This window comes from Neoarius graeffei, chromosome 1 (genome assembly GCF_027579695.1).
Source record: "Neoarius graeffei isolate fNeoGra1 chromosome 1, fNeoGra1.pri, whole genome shotgun sequence".
Classification (NCBI taxonomy): domain Eukaryota; kingdom Metazoa; phylum Chordata; class Actinopteri; order Siluriformes; family Ariidae; genus Neoarius; species Neoarius graeffei.
This window is the reverse complement of record NC_083569.1, coordinates 112,468,913-112,491,558: the sequence shown is the minus strand read 5'-3', so window position 1 is coordinate 112,491,558 and position 22,646 is coordinate 112,468,913. Positions and strand designations below refer to the sequence as shown.

Below are 22,646 nucleotides of genomic sequence, written 5' to 3'. Positions count from 1 at the left end.
TTGCAGGGCTGCTATTGCAGAGAGACAAACAACAATTCACTCACTTTCACACCTACAGTCAATTTGGAGCCACCTATTATTCAAAACCTAGATGTTTTTGGACTTAGGGGGGGAAACTGGAGCACCCAGAGGAAACCCACACAGACACAGGGAGAACATGCAAACTCCACACAGAAAGGCCCCCATCAGCCATTGGCCACTGGGCTCAAACCCAGAACCTTCTTGCTGTGAGGCGATAGTACTAACCACTACACCACCATGCCAGGCTATCCAAGTGTGAAAGATATTTATTTCTGGACGTAGTTTCTCAGAAGCCCAATCCATGTGTGTATTATTATTGGTCTTCTGTGTTGGTTTATAAATAAAGTAGTAAATATCAAAACAGTTCAGCTGAAAGAAAAAGTGGAAATAAAGTAAGAGTGTCTGGCCCTGTCCACACGGCAACGGATTCAGGTGAATCTGATAAAATTGTTTATTGTTTTGGCCTGGCGTCCACACGACACCGGCGTTTTGGGTGCCCCAAAACGAAATCTTTTGAGAATGGGTTCCAGAGTGGAAAGATCTGGCAACGGCACCGTTGCGAAGTCGTCTGGATGAGTAGAACGGATTTGTTTACGATGACGTCACAACCACAAGACTGTCAGTGCTTCACACCGGGCATAGACATATAAACATAGATGCCGCCTTCCGCGTAGAATCATACGTCATCCTTGCCGCCATATTGGATGGGGCAAAGCGGGGAATAAAGATGCCTCATTCATGTGCTGCATTTAACTGTACCAACAGGTTTACCATCCAAACGAGATCACATGGGATTACCTTTCACAGGTGAGACTGGAAAAATACTTTTTGTATTGGGTCATTATAATGTAATTTTACGAACAGATTTTTCTGACTTTGTGGCTAATATGAAGTCTCGCGCATAATAGCCGCTCGGTGAAACCTGTCTCCAAACAATTTATAATTTATAAATAAATTTATAATTTATTTCATAGCCCACCCAACCAATTTCACCACCAGCTGTCAAATGGTGATGGCACACTCAAAAATAGAAGAGATTGGAAGCATGTCAGACTGTGAAGCAATCACATGGAGCAATCCCATTGTAATATGGTTTAATTGATTTTTTTTCCATATAGCACTGTATATTGCAAAAATTGTTTTTGGAGACATTTTATAGCCTATCTGCACGGCACTTAATGAAAGTGATGCAGAGATGGCACGGCACAGCTTCAGCAGCGTAAGCACAGCACATTATTCTACACGATCCCCGCTGAGCTCCAAAACATGCCTTGATGTGTAGATATCGTTAGTAGCCTACGATAGTAGCAGCGGAATAAAAAAAAAAAGTTTCCGATAGCTTGATTCCGGTATAGGCCTGCTGCATGTTGAGGAAATTTAGGTCACACCTCCCACGGAATATTGACGGGTATTTCGCACACTATTTATAACCATCACATTAAAAGTTATATATGTTGTTTTGATGCCTGTTTGTTTCCCAAATATATACGTGTGTGTCTTAATGGGTGAATAAAAGGCATCAAGTTAAACATTATTGTAGAAAGGGGCTTTATGAAGTTCAGTCCATTTACTTGCATTGGTTTACGGGGAAGATTTGCCACATCCAATATGGCGGACACTCTGACGTATCCCAGCAACGGGCCACCAGGCTCAATGCGGCGTCTATGTTTATATGTCTATGACGCCGGGTAGATGAAGGGGTTTATGCGCATGCGTCGTACTTCTTCTATTGTTCTGGTGTCTCTGATGGGACCGTCTTACAGCGCACGTAGAGGTGTGGCATGTGTATTGCATCGTTTTCAGCACGTTGCGTTGCCATATGTACCTGATATTTTACTGACCTGTTGCCCATGTGGACGCGATATTAAAAAAAAAAAATCTCGTTGCTGTTGTTGTGTGGATGTAGTCTCTGTTTAAGCATAAACGTTGAAGACAGATCACTTGTGATGTGCAAATCAATTATAATTACTCCAGAGGGAGGTAATACATAAACTCATAGAACACTTTACAAACATCCCAACCTGACAAAATTCATTTCAGGGACACCCCCCACCCAGAAAATTTTGGATTTGGTTGATGTGATTTCCTGCATTCTGGTGGATTTTGGGGTGGCCTTTTGGAGATGAACAATACCTGAATTCACTCAGTTCACTCAGATTCATAACAGACACCCTGACTTGGGGACTTAGCTGCCCCAACCCATAAACTATGATAACTACAATGTGCCATATATTAAGCTCCTTAATGATTGAATCTGGACACCCCACCCCCCATAAATAAGGAAAGATGAACAGGATAGATAGATATTTCACCACAGAACATTCCTTTACTTAGATACCAAAACACAGATGAATATAACAGAACAATGAATGAATTGCATGAATGACAATTAATGTAATTGTACATGTAGGCCGAGGCCTAAAGGGCTCTCTCTTTTCCTCTGTTCTATGCCTGTTCCTTTTGCAAGGTTTCATTGTATTTAGAGGCTGCTTGCTTTGCAGATTTGAGCAATTTTTCAGACACCTCCACCTCGGAGCACTCTGTGTCAATAAACTTGTTAATCTTGCAAGACATCAGATTCACAAGTGTTTGGTGAGACATCTGACCCCTAAATTCTGTCTTGATGTGACGCATCATGTTGAATGCCCTTTCCCCGTCACAGTTAGAATTTGGTAGCACCAATAGCAGCTTCATCAGCTGACAGAGCTCCCTGAATCTCAACTGCCCTGAGCTCACAGATGTGACTTTGGACAGCTTCCCCCAGCACTCATCAACTGGTAAATTCTTATAATTTGGCACCAGTGCTTCTAGGTTAGATGACACATAATCCAAGACTTCTAATGGAGCTGTTCTCTGGCATCTGCCTTCATTACATTTGGAAATCTTTCTGCCAAAATCAAAATCTGCTCCGGTTTCATATCATCATGATACTCAGGATTGACCACTGACAGATTCATCAAGATTTGATCTCTCACTGGGAATTTTTCCTTTATTTTTTGAAAGCTTCTGACACAGAATGCTCTCGCATCTCTGTAGAATTGCTTTGTCTTGTGACTGGACAGTGCTGATTTTCACATCGGAAAATCACATATTTGATGGAAGATGGATATGATGTGTTAATAGTACCTGAAGATACAGTATTAATGGAACAGTGGAGATTTTGCTCATGTTGTGAGAGAATCTCTTTCAGAGCCTATAAACACAGAAAAACCCGATGAGTTAGTTGAGAGAGATAACAGGATGGTGTGGGTGCAATCAGTTAATTATTGATATTAACTGATCAATCTCGTTAAATCAGTCTCATTAAATTTTGAAGGTTAATAATTAAAATGAATCAATCCCATTGAATCGTTTACTTTGACTCATTTGAATTGAATCATACCATAGAATCAGTCTCATTCAGTGAATCGTTCAATGAATCGTTTAGTGAATCATTTAGTGAATCATTTAGTGAATCATTCAATGAATCGTTTAGTGAATCGTTCAATGAATCATTTAGTGAATCATACCATTAATCCTGGATGAATTACCAAACAGCTAGATTATGGTATATTTCCAAATTATTACAATCACTTACCATATTACATAACTTTTACATGCTCCTTTTTGAATTCTTTGAGAAGATTGGGGACTTCAGATATTGTTCACCAACAAGATGAATACACACAGCTTTGATAATAAATGGATTTATTATGACAAAGACGAAAATGGATAATCAATATATACAAGCAGTGAGGTGTGTATATACATGTGTGGTGTGTGTGTGTGTGTGTATGGCCTAGCTTGTTGCTAGCTAAAACAAAGGAATGTTATCTAAATAGAACAAAGGATTAGCTCTGTTGCTAACATGTGCTTGTGTGTGTGTGTGGGCTTGACCATGTGTTTAGCCTCGTGTAGCTAACTACACATGGTGGAGGCCTAGATTAGCCTTGTGTGTTTGTTAAAGGCCCTATGGCCTAGCTAAAGTGTGTTTGTTAGGCCTGGTGAGGCCTACTGAGCACGTGTTGCTAAAGACAAAGGGAAGCTGTCTAAAGTGTATCAGGCCTGGTCAGGCCTGTTGAGCACATGTTTTCTCAGTAACAAAAAGATTCCACACTCATAACATTACCAAACTCACTGAAACCTTGATAAGGTCAAAATGTATGATAAGGAAATTGGTGTTAGTCAGAGAAAAGCATGCACAACCTATTAAACAATTGAGAGAACATAGAACCAAAATAAATCAACACGCTGCGTGTCTAACAGTGTAACATAAACCTGGGTTTAAATTCACACTATTTCAAATAAAAGCAAATTCCTAAGACTATCCTAATTATGCCCAAATCTTACTTAATCCTGCCTTTAGCAAGATATGAAGAACTATTCGCCGGTGTAGTTTCAGGCCTCGCCGTGGGAGCACGTGAGCCACTCATGATGGAGGCGTAGAAAACTTTCGGGTCCAGCGGAGCACTTGGGTGGTTCCCGTGGAAAGCAGAGGATTCTTGGTCCGAACCTCAGCGTTCGTGAGGAAAAGTCTCTGATCAGAATAAGATGCATAGCGCTTTTGAGTTAAAAAGGATTCAATCGCTTCTTAACTTTTAACTGCCTGGGCTGCAGTCGTGACGTCACTTCTAATGCAAGTAAACCGGTTGTAACTAAGGTTGAGTTTAAAGAGCGCGCAACTCTAGAGTTTACCTTTGCCAAGGGTAAGAAAGAAAATCGCACTGAGTGATGGATCTTGCAAGAAAGAAGATGTCTTTTTGATGGCGAGCACGCCTCTTTTGTGCATCTAAACTCGTTGAAGTCTGGACGCGAGAGACAAAGATGGCGGAGCTTCCGCTTGGATTTATGCGTGCATGGCAGACTGACGTAGGTGATCCCGCCCACGCGTGACGTAGGTCACGCGGAAGTTGCCTGGGAATTGTAGTTCTGACACAAGATGGCGGCATGATACCTACAATGGCGTGTCCATTCATTTGGACTGTAGATGGCTCTGACAAAACCAGAGGTGGAGGTTTGTGCATTTATATAAATAGAGCTTGGTGTACAAACTCTGTTGTTGCCGAGAGACACTGCTCACCTAACGTGGAGTTTCTCATGGTTAAATGTAGACCTTTTTATCTTCCAAGAGAACTCACATCAGTTATAGTTACTGCGGTATATACACACCCTGGTGAAAAACAAATGTGCTAAGTGTACTAAAATTTAGCATACTTTTGTGTATTTGAAGCCACACTAAATCATCAATATACTTCAAGTGTGTTGATGATTAGTTAACTTGAGGCATGCTATTTTGGAACAACTAATTTTGTACTAAATATATTTTAATTGTAATTAAATTGTAGAAAAGTGCAACATGAAGTGTATTTAGTGTACTTTTATGTGCTAAAGTGGAACAACTTAAAGTATATTTTTTATAGCTTTCTTTTTCTCTCCTCCTGTGTAAAGACCACAAGCGGAGGCCATCCACATCTGATCTGCTTTAATATCAACAGATCTTCATTTAAGGTACGTGAATCTTTTCATCATGGCACACCTTCAGCCTGTTCAGTGTGCTGAGTGCAGGATGTTTAGTCATTCTTCCTCCGTCACTAGCGATAGCTTTATTAGCTTTATTTGTGAGAAGTGCAGATTAGTTAGCTCTCTGACGGAGAAGATTACAGTGCTAGAAGCGCGTGTCCAGGCTTTAGAGCAGGTTAGTGAGCGTGAGAACAGTGTAGTTTCTGTTAGGGAAAGTCTGGACGCCCTAGGTGGAGTTAGTAATCCCCCAACTCCGGCATTAGAGCCCTTACAGCGTGAATGGGTGACGGCTCGGTGGCATAAGTGTAGAGCCAAAGCTACCACTGAGGCTCGCCCACGGGAGCACCACTCCTCTCCGCATCACGTGTCGAACAGGTTTGCTCTCCTTAGTGATGCACCCACTGAGAAACCTGAAAGAGCTCTGGTTATAGGGGACTCTATCATACGGCACGTGAAATTAGCTCAGCCTTTAGGGACACCAGCAGCTTTAGTCAGGTGTATACCGGGAGCCAGGGCTCCAGACATAGCAGGTAATCTTAGGGTCCTAGGCAAGCACAGGTTCTCAAAGATAGTTATCCATGCAGGAGCAAATGATGTACGCCTTCGTCAGTCTGAGGTTACTAAGAGTAACTTTGTAGAGGTGTTTAAATTAGCGAAGGCGATGTCCGATGCTGTAGTATGCTCTGGCCCCATCCCAATGCGGCGTGGCGATGTAGCTTACAGCAGGTTATGGTCGCTGAACTGCTGGCTGTCCAGGTGGTGCTCTGAAAACAGTGTGGGCTTTATAGATAATTGGGCTAATTTTGAGGGCACTGCTGGCCTGTTAGGGCGGGACGGTATCCATCCCACTCGGGAAGGTGCTGCTCTCATTTCCTGCAGCATAGGTCATAGTCTCAGAACAGGCCTAGTTAATTTCTGACAATCCAGAGCCAAGGCCAGGGAGCAGACAAACAGGCTAATCTGACTGTCTGCTAGCTGCACAGAGTCGTCACTCAGGGTCCACCACATCGAGACTGTGTCTGTTCCCCGAGCTCAACAAAAAGGTAGAAATTTTCAGAGAGTTTGTTCCAGTAACCTAATCAATATAAAATTAGATCATACTGACTGTACAGCTGCTGCCAGCACCTTTGATCTAAAGGTGGGGCTATTAAATATTAGATCTCTTACATCTAAAGCGCTAATGGTTAATGAACTCATTACTGATCAGGAGTTTAATGTACTGTGTTTAACAGAAACATGGATTAAGCCAAATGAATATACTGTATAGCATTAAATGAAGCGAGTCCTCTTAGATACAGTTATATACACCAGCCTCGTCTAACTGGCAGAGGAGGAGGCGTCGCGGTTATTTATAACGATTATCTAGGTGTAACACAAAAACCTGGTTATAAATTTAATACATTTGAAGTTCTTCATACTCATAATGTATGTATCCTCGAAAAATAAGTCTACCCAGTTAATTCCATTGCTTATTATTTACAGGCCCCCGGGGCCGTATTCTGAGTTTCTTTCTGAATTTGCAGATTTTATCTCAGATCTGGTTATTTCCTTAGACAAAGCTTTAGTTGTCGGAGATTTTAATATTCACTTCGATAACCCAGAAGACCCTTTAAAAACAGCATTTCTGTCCATCTTAGATTCAGTCGGGATTAAGCAGAATGTCATAGGACCGACCCATAATGGTGGTCACACCCTTGAACTAATACTAACATTCAGATTAAACGTAGACAATATAGTCATACTTCCACAGTCTGAAGTTATCTCAGATCATTGTCTAATCTCATTCAAAATATGTCTGAGTAATAATATATGCACCTCACCACGCTACTGTATTAAACGTACTTTCATGTCAACTACTGCACAGAGCTTTATAAATGATCTCCCAGAGCTGTCAACTTTGATTGGGTCACTGTTGGCCCCTGCAGAACTTGATCAGGCAACTGAATGCTTAGAGTCAACATTCCACCATACTTTAGAAAATGTAGCTCCTCTAAAAAGGAAGATGGTCAGAGACAAAAAATTAGCACCCTGGTATAATGATGACACTCACACATTAAAACAGACCACTCGAAAATTGGAACGTAAATGGCGTCAAACAAAATTGGTAGTGTTCAAATTAGCTTGGAAGGAGAGCTTCCTGAAGTATAGAAAAGCTCTTAGTGCTGTGAGATCAACATATTTCTCCTCCCTAATAGAAGATAACAAAAATAATCCGAGATTCCAATTTAATACTGTTGCAAAATTATCCAGGAATAAGTCCACTATCAACACATGCACACCTGCAGTATGTAGTAGCAACGACTTCATGAATTTTTTTAATGACAAAATTGAGAATATCCTACAAAAAATTCAAACTACTAATTTGAGGTTAGACAATGAAAGTGACCTTGTAGTTAACAATATAACTGTATCAGATCATCAGTTAGAATGTTTTACTCCCCTAAAAGAAACTGAATTACTTTCATTAATCTCTACATCAAAAGCCTCAACTTGCGTACTAGATTCCTTACCGACACATCTATTCAAACAGATAATGCCTGGAGTAATTGAACCGCTTCCAAAAATAATAAATTCTTCTCTTATGATTGGCTATGTACCCAAATCCTTTAAACTAGCAGTTATCAAACCCCTGATTAAAAAACCTGACCTTGATCCCTGTCAGCTGTCCAATTATCGGCCAATATCAAACCTCCCCTTTATCTCCAAGATCCTTGAAAAAGCTGTGGCACAGCAGTTATGCTCATATTTACATAGGAATAACATCCATGAAATGTATCAGTCAGGATTTAGACCTCATCATAGCACAGAGACAGCACTGGTTAAAGTAGTAAACGACCTACTGTTGGCGTCTGATCAGGGCTGTGTCTCGCTACTTGTGTTGCTTGACCTTAGTGCAGCATTTGATACCATTGATCATTCCATTCTTCTGGATAGACTAGAAAATGTTGTGGGAGTTAAGGGAATGGCCCTCTCCTGGCTCAGGTCTTATCTAACTGATCGTTATCGGTATGTTGATATAAATGGTGATATTTCTAGACGTACCGAGGTAAAGTTTGGTGTTCCATAAGGTTCTGTCTTGGGTCCACTGCTTTTTTCTCTATATATGTTACCTCTGGGCGATATTATTCGTAAACATTGTATTAGTTTCCACTGTTATGCTGATGACACACAGTTGTATGTCTCTGCAAAACCTGATGAGAGACACCAGCTTAATAGAATTGAGGAATGTGTTAAGGACATTAGACATTGGATGCTTATTAATTTCCTTCTGCTTAACTCTGACAAGACTGAAGTACTTGTGTTAGGACCACATACAGCTAGAAGTAAGTTTTCTGATTACACAGTGACTCTGGATGGCTTTTCTGTTTCTTCACGTGCAGCAATAAAAGACCTCGGAGTGATTATTGACCCCAGTCTTTCATTCGAAACTCACATTGATAACATCACCCGGATAGCTTTCTTTCATCTCAGAAATATTGCAAAGATAAGAAATTTAATGTCATTGCATGATGCAGAAAAACTAGTCCATGCTTTCGTTACCTCCAGGTTGGATTATTGTAATGCCTTACTGTCTGGATGTTCCAATAAGTGCCTAAACAAGCTCCAGTTAGTTCAAAATGCAGCAGCAAGAGTCCTTACTAGAACTAGAAAATATGACCACATCACGCCTGTCTTATCCACACTGCACTGGCTCCCAATCAAATTTCGTATTGATTATAAAATACTACTATTGACCTTTAAAGCACTAAATGGTCTCGCACCACAGTACCTGAGTGAACTTCTGCTCCTCTATGACCCGCCACGCCTACTTAGATCAAAAGGTGCAGGCTATCTGCTGGTACCTTGTATAGTGAAGGCTACATCAGGGGGCAGAGCCTTTTCTTACAAAGCCCCACAGTTATGGAACAGCCTTCCAAGTAGTGTTCGGGAATCAGACACAGTCTCAGCATTTAAGTCTAGGCTGAAAACATATCTGTTTAGTCAAGCCTTTTGTTAATGGTGTTTATGAGGTAAAGGAGTAGATCTGGAGGGTCCTCAGACATAGAGTGTTTTGGTAAACTGGGATGTATGGATGCTGTCAGTCCCCACTCGCTTGCTCACTCGAGTTTGTTGACGGTGTAGTGGCTGGCTGCTTTATGTCCCGGGGCTCCCTCATGCCTGTGTTACCTTTTGGCTCTCTCCTTTTAGTTATGCTGTCATAGTTAGTTGCCGGAGTCCCTGCTTGTACTCGGTGCAATATGTATACTGCTCCTACTTATTCAGGTGACATTGGGCATACCTAACAACCTGTGTTTTCTTTCCCTCCCCCCCACCCCAAATCTGTCCCTCTGAGTTACTGGAGTCAACAGGAAATCTTTTGGTGGAGAGGGTGGAGACCTCGACTGGCTATCGTAGCCTGCAGGGAATCGGCCGTCAGACATTCTGTCGCATGTCCCAGACCCGGTGAAATGTAACTGAATTGTCTTGGCCAGCCCTAAGGGTCCCATCTGCATCTCATCATTGCTGAGGAGTGTGCTCCCATCACCCAATCAAGCATCCAGCCAGAGCAGGTCATGATATTTTTTACCATATTAACATGCCATTGTTGTGTGTTATGCCTGATGTAAAGACTCTCGTCTCTGCGAGTCTACCACACAGATTTAATACTTGTCATTTTTAGGGCATACCTAACAACCTGTGTTTTCTTTCTCTCCCCCCCCCCCAAATCTGTCCCTCTGAGTTACATGTTGATCCTGGGATTGAGATGCTGGCCTCTTCTGCCCCTCAGACCTGCTTGATCCATCCTGGCGCCCTGTGTCTGGTCGGAGTTTTATCACACCGCTCCTTTGAAGGACGGCCCTATGAGGACAGCTGAGGGTTTTACCTGTTAAAACTGTTAATATTATAGTCAGGCTGCCTGTTGTTGCCCAAATGAGGATGGGTTCCCTTTTGAGTCTGGTTCCTCTCAAGGTTTCTTCCTCATGTCGTCTGAGGGAGTTTTTCCTTGCCACCGTCGCCACAGGCTTGCTCATTGGGGATAGATTAGGGATAAAATTAGCTCATGTTTTAAGTCGTTCAAATTCTGTACAGCTGCTTTGCGACAAAGTTTATTGTTAAAAGCGCTATACAAATAAACTTGATTTGATTTGATATATTTTGTATACTTTAAGTATATGACTTTATATGTACTAATATATGCTTAATTAGTACTTTGTATTATAAGTACCTTAAAAATTAGTACACTTCAGAAATTACACATAACTTTCACTTAAAGTATATTTTAGTCTACTTTATTTCTATAAAGTGTAATATAGTATAATTATTTTAAAGTGTGTTAAAAGTGTTAGCGTGAAAGCGTGATGTTAGTATACTTTGTATATATTTACAAAAAGTACAATTTGTGTAAGTACATTTTCAATATACTATTGAAAATATGAATATACTTTAAATATAATAAACTACTTTTTTTTTTTTCGCCAGGGCCACCAGACGCTAATGCTAAGCTTGCACTGGGAGAATTGCATGCAGCCATTAGCAAACAGCAGGAAATGCACCCAGAGGCTGCCTTTATTTTTGTGGGTGACTCACTCCAACTTGAAGACAGTACTTCCCAGACTGCATCAACATGTTACCTGCACACAAAAGGAAATAAGACACTGGACCATGTTTTTTTCAGTGGACAAAAAGGCAACGACAAGATTCAGAAATATACAGGGAAGTTGATCACAGAGTGATAAATTATAAATTAATCTTGTAATGGCTTTTTCCTTCGCGCCAATTCTGTGATTATTGTAGGGACTTTACCTTAAAATTTCAAGCAGGTTCAATTCACCTGAAAATCAGCTCTCTGTAAAGGGACACCACAAGATCATAGGTTTTGGAATTTTGAAAAAAAAAAAAATATATGGTTGCAGAGATACAATGCTTTTAGTAAAAAAATAAATAAAAATAACAGTAATTGTGCACTGACCCCCAACACACACACACACACACACACACCTCTACTTAACATTGTAGCACAAAATAGAAAGGGTGTATATGGTCCTAATTGGTTCTGTTAGAACCAGAAAAGGTTGTAGTTTTATGAGCAACTTTAGTTTTGGAGGTGAATCTGAACAAATTCCTGCCTGTTGCACGACACCTGCTCCTGCAGCTCCAGCACTGTAAAATGAAAGTAATTTATTGCCATTATTTAGCCTTGTGCTGAGCAAGTGAGCTTATGACAATTACAAAGAGACACTGATTTATCATAACTGTGAAAGCTGAACACCAAAAAACAAACAAACAAACAAACAAACAAACGAACAGACAAACAAAAAACTGATGATTTGTACCCTGTATTAATTTCCTGGGTTCCAGAAAATGGCTGGAGCAGCTGTTACTCTTCTTCATGCTCTATGCACTGACTGACTGGTCGAAAGGTTTGGGATGAAGCTTGCTCGCTTGCTCTAGATTCTGTGAGATTGTATGTAATGTGCGGGCATCAGGGAGCCGCTATCAATATGCAGGAGACTCCTGGAACTTCTGGGAGACTTGGGATGTCTGAGTTTATGAGGAAAACCTGCTTATTCATGCAATTATCCATCATCCAATCAAGTGACAGTAGCACAGTGTATTAAATCATGCAGATACAGGTGGGGTCACAGCTAGGAATTCTGGGCTCCTCTGGAAGAATAGTGCACTCAGACTAATGAACAAATATACAGGGAAGTTCAATAGCGGGAAATTTCCTCATTAACACTGTGTGCTCTCAGTTCATACCTGAAACTACTAATAGTACCTACTATTATTTGCATGATCATGCTCAGTACATAAAACGAGCCAGCTAACCTCATTGACTTGCAATTTAAAGCTAGGGTAGGTCATTTTTGAGAAACCAGATTTTGAAAGTTTCCAACTGAAAAATTCCACCCCCTCCCTTTAGCCCTCCCTCCAAAAACACATGAAAGTGCACTGTAATTGGATCAGACTCCAGCTCAGAACGAAACATGGACTGTGGAACACATTTTGAATTGGTCAGGCCCAACAGTTCCCCAACCAATAAAATTAAATATTTTTAGTGAATTTGATTGGCTTATAGAGCAGTCACATGAATTCAAATGTTTCTTTGTTTGTTTCTTTATTTCTAATCACATTTTCCTTTGCAACTGATTTGAAGACGTATTGGTGAAATGATGGATTTCTCAGGTCTGTTTATAACTTATAATTTCTCCTTTTCTACCTTTATAATTCGCTTAATGTGTGAAGATGCTTGAAAATAAATACAGATATATCTGCCATTTCGCACATGAATTTCTTTCGGTGATGAGCAACTTGAGTCAAAAAAACTCTTATGGGCAATGGTTCACTTTAACTTACAACAGAAGTGAAAACCACAAACTTTTTCCAAGTACACACGAAAATGCAGGTCAAAAAAGACAGTAGAAAAGGTAAAAACAGCTATTATAGAAATGGATTGCTTCGCATTGCCAGTCAAACTCTTATGGTTGTCAAGGAATGTCAAGTTAGCTTGCCCACCACGGGCTTGTTGCCATGGGGAAAATGACACGTGACCAATTCCTGCAAATGGCCTACCGGATCAGACTCCAGCTCAGAATGAAACATGGACTGTGGAACACATTTTGAATTGGTCAGGCCCAACAGTTCCCCAACCAATAAAATTAAATATTTTTTTCGTGGTCTGGTTTCCATCAAATCATGTGCTTTGACTGGCTCGCGAGTGGTCCAGAATCCTCTGATATGGACCCTGGTTGCGGACCTTTGGCGACTCACTTGTTCACAGCAACAACAAACATAGTAGCAATTTTTGGCAACATTTATTTTTGCATTTCTCAGTATAATAGCATTAATTTTACAGCATGGATAGCGATAATGACAGTGTTCACAGCGAAAGCGAGTTTTACGACCCTGATGAAGACAAAATAAAAGAAAACATTTCAGGAGAAATGTTCAGGAGCCCCTCCTAGAACTGCCACCTTATTGTGGTGGAGGGGTTTGTGTGCTTGTATGATCCTAGGAGCTATGTTGTCAGGGGCATTATGCCCCTGTCAGGGTTTCCCAAGGCAGACAGGTACTAGGTGACAGGCCAGACCAAGAGCAGTTCACCAAAACCCCTATGGAGAAAAAAACGAGGACCGTGACGTCGCCTGGTATGACGCAGCCGGGGCCCCACCCTGGAGCCAGGCCCGGGGTTGGGGCTCGTATGCCAGTGCTTGGTGGCCGGGCCTTTGCCCATGGGGCCCGGCCGGGCTCAGCCCGAAGAGGTGACGTGGGCCCGACCTCCTGTGGGTTCACCACCCACAGAGGTAGCAGTAGGGGACTGGTGCAGTGTGGATTGGGTGGCAGTCGAAGGCAGAGGCCTCGACGACCTGATCCCCGGACACAGCGGCTGGCTGTTGGGACATGGAATGTCACTTTGCTGGGGGGGAAAGAGCCTGAGCTTGTGCGGGAGGTTGAGAGGTACCGGCTAGAGATAGTCGGGCTCACCTCCACGCACAGCTTGGGCTCTGGAACCCAGCTCCTTGAGAGGGGCTGGACTCTCCACTTCTCTGGAGTCGCCCGTGGTGAGCGGCGGCGGGCTGATGTGGGCTTGCTTATAGCTCCCCAGCTCAGCCGCCATGTGTTGGAGTTTACCCCAGTGAATGAGAGGGTCGCCTCTCTGCGCCTTCGGATTGGGGAGAGGGCTCTTGCTGTTGTTTGTGCCTACGGCCCAAATAGCAGTATAGAGTATCCGGCCTTCTTGGAGTCCCTGGGAGAGGTACTGAGGGGTGCTCAGACTGGGGACTCCATTGTGCTACTGGGGGACTTCAATGCTCACGTGGGCGACGACAGTGACACCTGGAGGGGCACGGTTGGGAGGAACGGCATCCCCGATCTGAACCCGAGTGGTGTTTTGTTATTGGACTTCTGTGCTAGTCACGGTTTGTCCATAATGAACACCATGTTCGAGCATAGGGGTGTCCATAAGTGCACGTGGCACCAGGACACCTTAGGTCGGAGGTCGATGATAGACTTTGTAGTCATTTCATCTGATCTCCGGCCCTATGTCTTGGACACTCGGGTGAGGAGAGGGGATGAGCTGTCAACTGATCACCACCTCGTGGTGAGTTGGATCCGCTGGCAGAAGAGGAAGCTGGACAGACCTGGCAGGCCCAAACGTATGGTGAGGGTCTGCTGGGAACGTCTGGCCGAGCACTCTGTTGGGGAGGTCTTTAACTGCCACCTCCGGGAGAGCTTTTCCCAGCTTCCGAGGGAGGTGGGGGACATTGAGTCTGAGTGGACCATGTTCTCTACCTCCACTGTGGACGCAGCTGTTCAGAGCTGTGGCCGCAAGGTCTCCGGTGCCTGTCATGGCGGCAATCCCCAAACCCAGTGGTGGACACCAGAAGTAAGGGATACCGTCAAGCTGAAGAAGGAGTCCTATTGGGCCATGTTGACCTCCAGGACTTCTGAGGCAGCTGAAGGGTATCGGCAGGCCAGGTGTGCTGCAGCTCAGGCAGTTGCGGAGGCAAAAACTTGGAACTGGGAGGAGTTCGGGGAGGCCATGGAGAAGGACTATCAGTCGGCCTTGAAGAAATTCTGGCAAACCATCCGGCGACTCAGGAGGGGGAAGCAGTACTCTGCCAACACTGTTTACAGTGCGGGTGGGGAGCTGTTGACCTCGACTGGGGACATTGTCGGGAGGTGGAAGGAATACTTTGAGGATCTCCTCAATCCCACCATCATGTCTTCCACTGAGGAGACTGAGGCTGATGACTCAGAGGTGGACTCGTCCATTACACAAGCCGAAGTCACTGAGGTGGTTTGCAAGCTCCTCGGTGGCAAGGCACCGGGGGTGGATGAGATCCGCCCTGAGTATCTCAAGTCTCTGGATGTTGTGGGGCTGTCTTGGTTGACACACCTCTGCAACATCACGTGGCGGTCGGGGACAGTGCCTCTGGAGTGGCAGACTGGGGTGGTGGTCCCTCTTTTTAAGAAAGGGGACCGGAGAGTGTGCTCCAATTATAGGGGAATCACACTTCTCAGCCTCCCAGGGAAGGTTTATTCCAGGGTACTGGAGAGGAGAATTCGACCAATAGTCGAACCTCGGATCCAGGAGGAACAATGCGGTTTTCGTCCTGGTCACGGAACACTGGACCAGCTCTATACCCTTCATAGGGTGCTCGAGGGTTCATGGGAGTTTGCCCAACCAGTCCACATGTGCTTTGTGGATCTGGAGAAGGCATTCGACTGTGTCCCCCATGGTATTCTGTGGGGGGTGCTTCGGGAATATGGGGTTCGGGGCTCTTTGCTAAGGGCTGTCCGGTCCCTGTACGAACGGAGCAAGAGTCTGGTTCGCATTGCCGGCAGTAAGTCAGACCTGTTCCCAGTGCATGTTGGACTCCGGTAGGGCTGCCCTTTGTCACCGGTTCTGTTCATAATTTTTATGGACAGAATTTCTAGGCGCAGCCAGGGGCCGGAAGGAATCCTGTTTGGGAACCACAGGATTTCATCTCTGCTTTTTGTGGATGATGTTGTCCTGTTGGCTTCTTCAAACCAGGACCTTCAGCATGCACTGGGGCGGTTTGCAGTCGAGTGTGAAGCAGCTGGGATGAGAATCAGCACCTCCAAGTCTGAGGCCATGGTTCTCGACCGGAAAAGGGTGGCTTGCCCTCTCCAGGTTGGTGGAGAAGTCCTGCCTCAAGTGGAGGAGTTTAAGTATCTCGGGATCTTGTTCAAGAGTGAGGGAAGGATGGAGCGCGAGATCGACAGGCGGAATGGTGCAGCCTCCGCAGTGATGCGGTCGCTTTACCGGTCCGTCATGGTGAAGGAGAAGCTGAGCCAAAAGGCGAAGCTCTCAATTTACCGGTCGATCTACGTTCCGACTCTCACCTATGGTCATGAGCTTTGGGTAATGACCGAAAGAACAAGATCGCGGATACAAGCGGCCGAAATGAGTTTCCTTCACAGGGTGGCTGGGCGCTCCCTTAGAGATAGGGTGAGAAGCACAGTCACTCGGGAGGAGCTCGGAGTAGAGCCGCTGCTCCTCCACATCGAGAGGAATCAGCTGAGGTGGCTTGGGCATCTTTTTCGGATGCCTCCTGGATGCCTCCCTGGGGAGGTGTTCCAGGCATGTCCCCCCGGGGGGAGGCCCCGTGGAAGACCCAGGACACGCTGGAGGGACTATGTCTCTCGGCTGGCCTGGGAACGCCTCGGTGTTCTTCCCGAGGAGCTGGCCGAGGTGTCTGGGGAAAGGGAAGTTTGGGCTTCCCTGCTTAGACTGCTGCCTCCGTGACCCGGTCCCGGATAAAGCAGAAGAAGACGAGACGAGATTTCAGGAGAAAGCTGAAAACCTGTAACTGTTGCTAACGCCAAGCAAAAACATGTCTGAATCCTGAATGACTCAATTTTGTATAAATAGGGGACTACATAGGTGGCAAAATGTTTTTTTTTCCCCTGCCATGGAAGTGCACTTATATACCCAGGAGGAAGCCATTTGCATTCCAGCCATGAATGAGGATTCAAAATGCCGGCTCGCCTTGGCTTTGTTTTCCCTTTCAGGCGCTCTCATTTTCTGTGAAAATTTGGTAAAGAAAAAAATAAATATATTATTTACCAGCTTAAGGTCGGTCTGTATGGTGAAATACTGTGACCTCGGCCTTGAAAATACTGACCTCGGCCCAGAGGGACTCGGTCAGTATTTTCAAGACCTTGGTCACGGTATTTCATGATATGGACCTCCCAGCTGGTAAATAATATATATATATATATATATATATATATATATATATATATATATGGGTCTGTCTCAGAAACTGGTCTCTCATTTGGGGCATTATGGTCAAAAAATAAATTTTCTAATTTTACTGTATTTTTTGCATTTACCTCACACTCAATGTTTCTTTTGTCATGTTTAATAAGAATAAAGATAGCACCTTGCTTTATCTGGCCTCCACTGTGGAATTTTTTTTTGATTACAATTCAAATGCTTTTGTAAAATTGTTTTACGTATAAAATAACTACCCTGTGATGACCTGGTGATTTGTCCAGGGTGTACCCTGCCTTTCACCCGTAGTGAGCTGGGATAGGCTCCAGCTTGCCTGCGACCCTGTAGAACAGGATAAAGCGGCTAGAGATAATGAGATGAGATGAGATGAGATGAGATGAAGAATTAAAGCCCCTCCTTCACAGATGAGTGAAAATATTGAATAAATTTCCTCTTTTTGATTGCTTGGGTTAAAAATGCCAAGTTATGATGACTGAATTGATTATTCACTTAAATATGAATAATATGATACATTTTGGGTATTTGATATGGTGAAATAGGACACAATGGAAAAATCAAGAACATACCGGAAAGATGAGAATAACAGTGGTGGTAAAAGAACAGCGACTGTACCGGCTGAAGGTCGCGCGGGTCTCTGCTGCGGCGCACGAGCAATGGGATATCACTACCGCACCGGACGGAGTGCGAGGCGGGGGCAGGGCAAAAAGACTGGCCATAGATTCTATCAATGTTCGATCTAAATTGGCCATGGTTGCAAAATATTGGCCAAAAATATGCAAACACTACGAAATATGAAAGTAAGATGAAAAAGAAACAAACATTCTATTGCCTTATACTGCAAGACTAAAACAAAACTAGAGACAATTCCCCTGGGGGAAATTGTGAGAGTGATGCAGTGCGCGTAGCAGTCACAATTGCAGGGCCTGAGCTGTACTGTGTGAATGTATGATTTGCCATGATGCTTCAAGCCTGTGTCTCTCTGAGAGGGAGCAGCCCCTCCCTCCTGTGTATGTGTGTGAGAGCGAGCAGCCCCTCCCCCACCCGCGCGCTGTGCTTCGAGACACAGAAAGGGCAGTGATTGCTCAGAGTGCACCCTCCAAACAACGGGGATTTACAGGAAAACGGAAGGAGATATTCACAAAATTCTTTCAGATTGAGTGCCACAAGGCTCTCCTGAACACGTTCATGTAATTTTTTTGACTGTAGTTTAAAAAAATGAGATCACTAGAGCGAGTTAAAAACGAGTGACTTTTCTGATTTTTCAGTCACAGCGCAGCCACGTTTATAATGGGAGTGTATGGGGCTGAGCGGCTGTCCTCCCCTTACTTTCAGGCTTCTCATACAAAAACTGTAAATGCTATCGGTCAGGTAGCCACATTGTGTGAATCAGGGCAAGTGTGGCTACTACTTTTGAGAAAATTATGTGTGTAGAGTGAAGATTGTGGCTGTAAACACAGTTTAAAGGAGAAAGTTTGAGCTATTTTTTCAGGCTGCCTACACTCTAAATTCCTCAGTCCCACTGGTGTGTAAGGCAATAGACACCCATTATAAAGCCTGATTTTCTCCAGGAACCCACATGGTGTTTGAGCTGGGACTGAGCCAAAAGTATTGAGGTTTTTCACCTGAAGTCACAGGGTCACGTGACGCCCCGGTGTCCGCCATTTTGAAGGTCAAGCTAGCTAATGTCAACAACATAGTAGCTGGTATGTTACTGTAGCAATGTTTACATTCAGTCATTTGGATGACTGTTAAAACCTTTCAGTCTCAAGTTTTTCCTTTACTGTATTTACTAGTTTACTGTAATTATGATCCGGCAGCTATTTACACCGGATCCAGTGTAAATAGCTGCCGGAGCGCGCTCCGGCTTGCTCCCCCTCAAGTTAAGCAGCGCGCTCCGGCTTGCTCCCCCTCAAATTAAGCAGCGCGCTCCAGCTTGCTGGATCCGGTGTAAATAGCTGCCGGATCATAATTACAGTAAACTAGTAAATACAGTAAAGGAAAAACTTGAGACTGAAAGGTTTTAACAGTCATCCAAATGACTGAACGTAAACATTGCTACAGTAACATACCAGCTATGATGTTGTTGACATTAGCTAGTGCTAACAGCTAGCTGCTAGTACACTGCTACAACACAGACACCGACCCTAATAATACAGTTCTTGGTCATTGCCTGGTAACAGCAAATTTATAACGGGCCATGTCTCAACAGACTAAGAAGTTATTTCAATGACATTTAATAACATTTTGTTTATCCTGAGGACTGAAAGTAAATGAAAATGTGAACAAACCTTAGCTGTAATAAGATGGCGACCACCGGCTCCAGGGACGACCCACTGATGTAGGCATGTTACCCGGCCTGACACAAAATATTTGTAGGCATCCAAACTCTTATACGCTTTCAGATCAATACCTGTGTATGGCGATGAGTTTTTAATGACATAGGTATACAGATCATGTGGGCTGAAGTCAGGTAAAGACGAGGGCTTCATGTACTTCCGTACGTCAGTGAACAATCCTGGTGGAAGCAGGTAAACGTCATTCTCTAAGCCTGCTAACCTCAATTTTTGCAAATACCTCTCCCTCTGCTCGCCCTGTAAATGCCCTACGTTGCTGGATAGTGAAGGTGTTTTCTGCATCTCGCTCCTTTTTCTTTTATGTTTTTCATTTGTCGCCTTCCTCGCATTCAAACTGATTCGAGCCGTGACGTCCAAAATGGCGGCCTCACATGACTTGGTCACGTGGGTGAAAAACCTCAATAGACCCTAGCAAAAAAGTTGAATGGCAGATCCACAGAGGAGAAGTTTCTCTACGTTTTAAAGTTTGAAGCATGCCCGAGCAGCGGCGGTTTGAGAAAGTGCTATGTTTTTCAATTAATTCCATAGAAATGAATGGGAAATTTTGGGTGATTTTTTCCACGACTACGTCGCGAAAAAAATCACATTTTGATGAACAAAGTAATAGCATAGTGAGTCTGATCAAGCCGCACGTTTTGATATATTGCTTGTCTGTGTGCGATGTACGGTTATTGAGTTATTACGAATCAAAATTTGTACAGAAGATGAATAAGTTTAAGAAGAAGAAGAGAAACATGCAGAAGAACAATAGTGATGCTGTGCTTTGCAAGCACTGCATCCCTAATAAAACTGTCAAAACTCACCTTTTCAGTGATAACGTCCAAACAGATCACTCGCGTAACAGAAAGACCGCAAATGGAAGCACGATCAACTTCTAACTGTTGGAGTGGAAAATTCCATTCGACACATGCAAATTGTTAATGTGTGTCCTTCCCTGCACACAAATAACACGCTACGGTAAAAAATAGACCACAACTCATTTTATAGCTCAGAAATTCATACAAGACCAGCTACCATCGTAACATATTCTGTAAGAACCATATACTATACCTAACTTTCAGCTTTCATTTTAAAAAACAAAATTGCAGATTTATAACTAAAGTTTTGTATGGCATTGTGATTTTAAGTTACTACTTTTGGTGATGTAGTGACCTTGACCCTGAGGCTTTCCGTTTAGATCAAAACACACGATTGTATTGGTTTTGGGTATGCGGAAAATGGAGTTACAACGGTGATCAAATATTTTGCATAATGTTTTATTACGGTTATGATTATTCTGTGAGCGCACCAATCTTTAGGTGTATAAAGTTACAACTTAAAATACAATTAGTGATAACTGTAGACTTTTCAGTGGACTACAACCTTTTTAAGGGAATGCGATGTAGTCAACCATTTATCATGTCCCAGATCAAGCCGGCATTTTTCCACAAATTTGCAGAATTTTTACCAAATTCTGAATAGAGTATTCACATAAAAGATTTAGTTTTATCTGTATTATTTCTTTCATCATTTTATTTCAAATTAAAACCAACATCACCATTCAAAACTGGATAGTTTATTGACTGTGAGTATATTTAGTGGGGTACCCCCACAGTACCCAGTTTCTGAGACAGACCTATATATAAGTGAACTTTGATTGGCTTATAGAGAAGTCACATGAATTCAAATGTATGTTTGTTTCTTTATTTCTTTGTTTCAAATCACATTTTCCTTCGCAAATGATTCGAAGACACATTGCCCATGAGAGGAAAGGATAGTGAGAAGGGAGAGCAGTCATCTCATCTCATTATCTCTAGCCGCTTTATCCTTCTACAGGGTCGCAGGCAAGCTGGAGCCTATCCCAGCTGACTACGGGCGAAAGGCAGGGTACACCCTGGACAAGTCGCCAGGGGGAGAGCAGTCGCTATAAAAAAAATTCATTCCCCTAAGTAGAGCCCTACCGTTTCCATGGTCCATTATATGAAAAGTCATCTACCACACTATCTATTCAGTAAAAGAACTAACACACACTTATTTCACTGCTTAGATGTTTGTTTCAGAACCGAAACTGTTGTGAAAAGTCCTAAATAAGCAGTAAACTGTTTGAGAACATTTAGCTGTGAGATCACAGGTGCACACAAATATCAGGACAAACACCAAACCGATACAACTGCCTGGGCACTTCACAAAGATATTTTCAGCAATGTTCAAATAAAATAATGCTAACCAGTCACCTTAGCCAGAGATATTCCTCTCAGAATATCTCTGCCTTAATATCAGAAACAAGAAACAAGAAAAAAGTACCCCTCCTTGAACTGCCACCTTATTGTGGTGGAGGGGTTTGTGTGCTTGAATGATCCTAGGAGCTATGTTGTCGGGGGCATTATGCCCCTGTCAGGGTTTCCCAAGGCAGACAGGTCCTAGGTGACAGGCCAGACTAAGAGCAGTTCACCAAAACCCCTATGGAGAGAAATCCGAGGACCGTGACGTCGCCCGGGATGACGCAGCCGGGGCCCCACCCTGGAGCCAGGCCCGGGGTTGGGGCTCGTATGCGAGCGCTTGGTGGCCGGGCCTTTGCCCATGGGGCCCGGCCGGGCTCAGCCCGAAGAGCTGACGTGGGCCCGACCTCCTGTGGGTTCACCACCCACAGAGGTAGCAGTAGGGGACTGGTGCAATGTGGATTGGGTGGCAGTCGAAGGCAGGGGCCTCGACGACCTGATCCCCGGACACAGCGGCTGGCTGTTGGGACATGGAATGTCACTTCGCTGGGGGGGAAAGAGCCTGAGCTTGTGCGGGAGGTTGAGAGGTACCGGCTAGAGATAGTCGGGCTCGCCTCCACGCACAGCTTGGGCTCTGGAACCCAGCTCCTCGAGAGGGGCTGGACTCTCCACTTCTCTGGAGTCGCCCGTGGTGAGCGGCGGCGGGCTGGTGTGGGCTTGCTTATAGCTCCCCAGCTCAGCCGCCATGTGTTGGAGTTTACCCCAGTGAACGAGAGGGTCGCCTCGCTGCGCCTTCGGATTGGGGAGAGGGCTCTTGCTGTTGTTTGT

General features: G+C 43.8%; 1 protein-coding gene across 1 annotated transcript in view; it reads right to left on the bottom strand.

The window, feature by feature from the left end:
- Positions 1 to 22,646, bottom strand: part of LOC132885935 (titin-like) — a 605,367-nt gene that overhangs the window by 31,086 nt on the left and 551,635 nt on the right. The window lies entirely within an intron of this gene.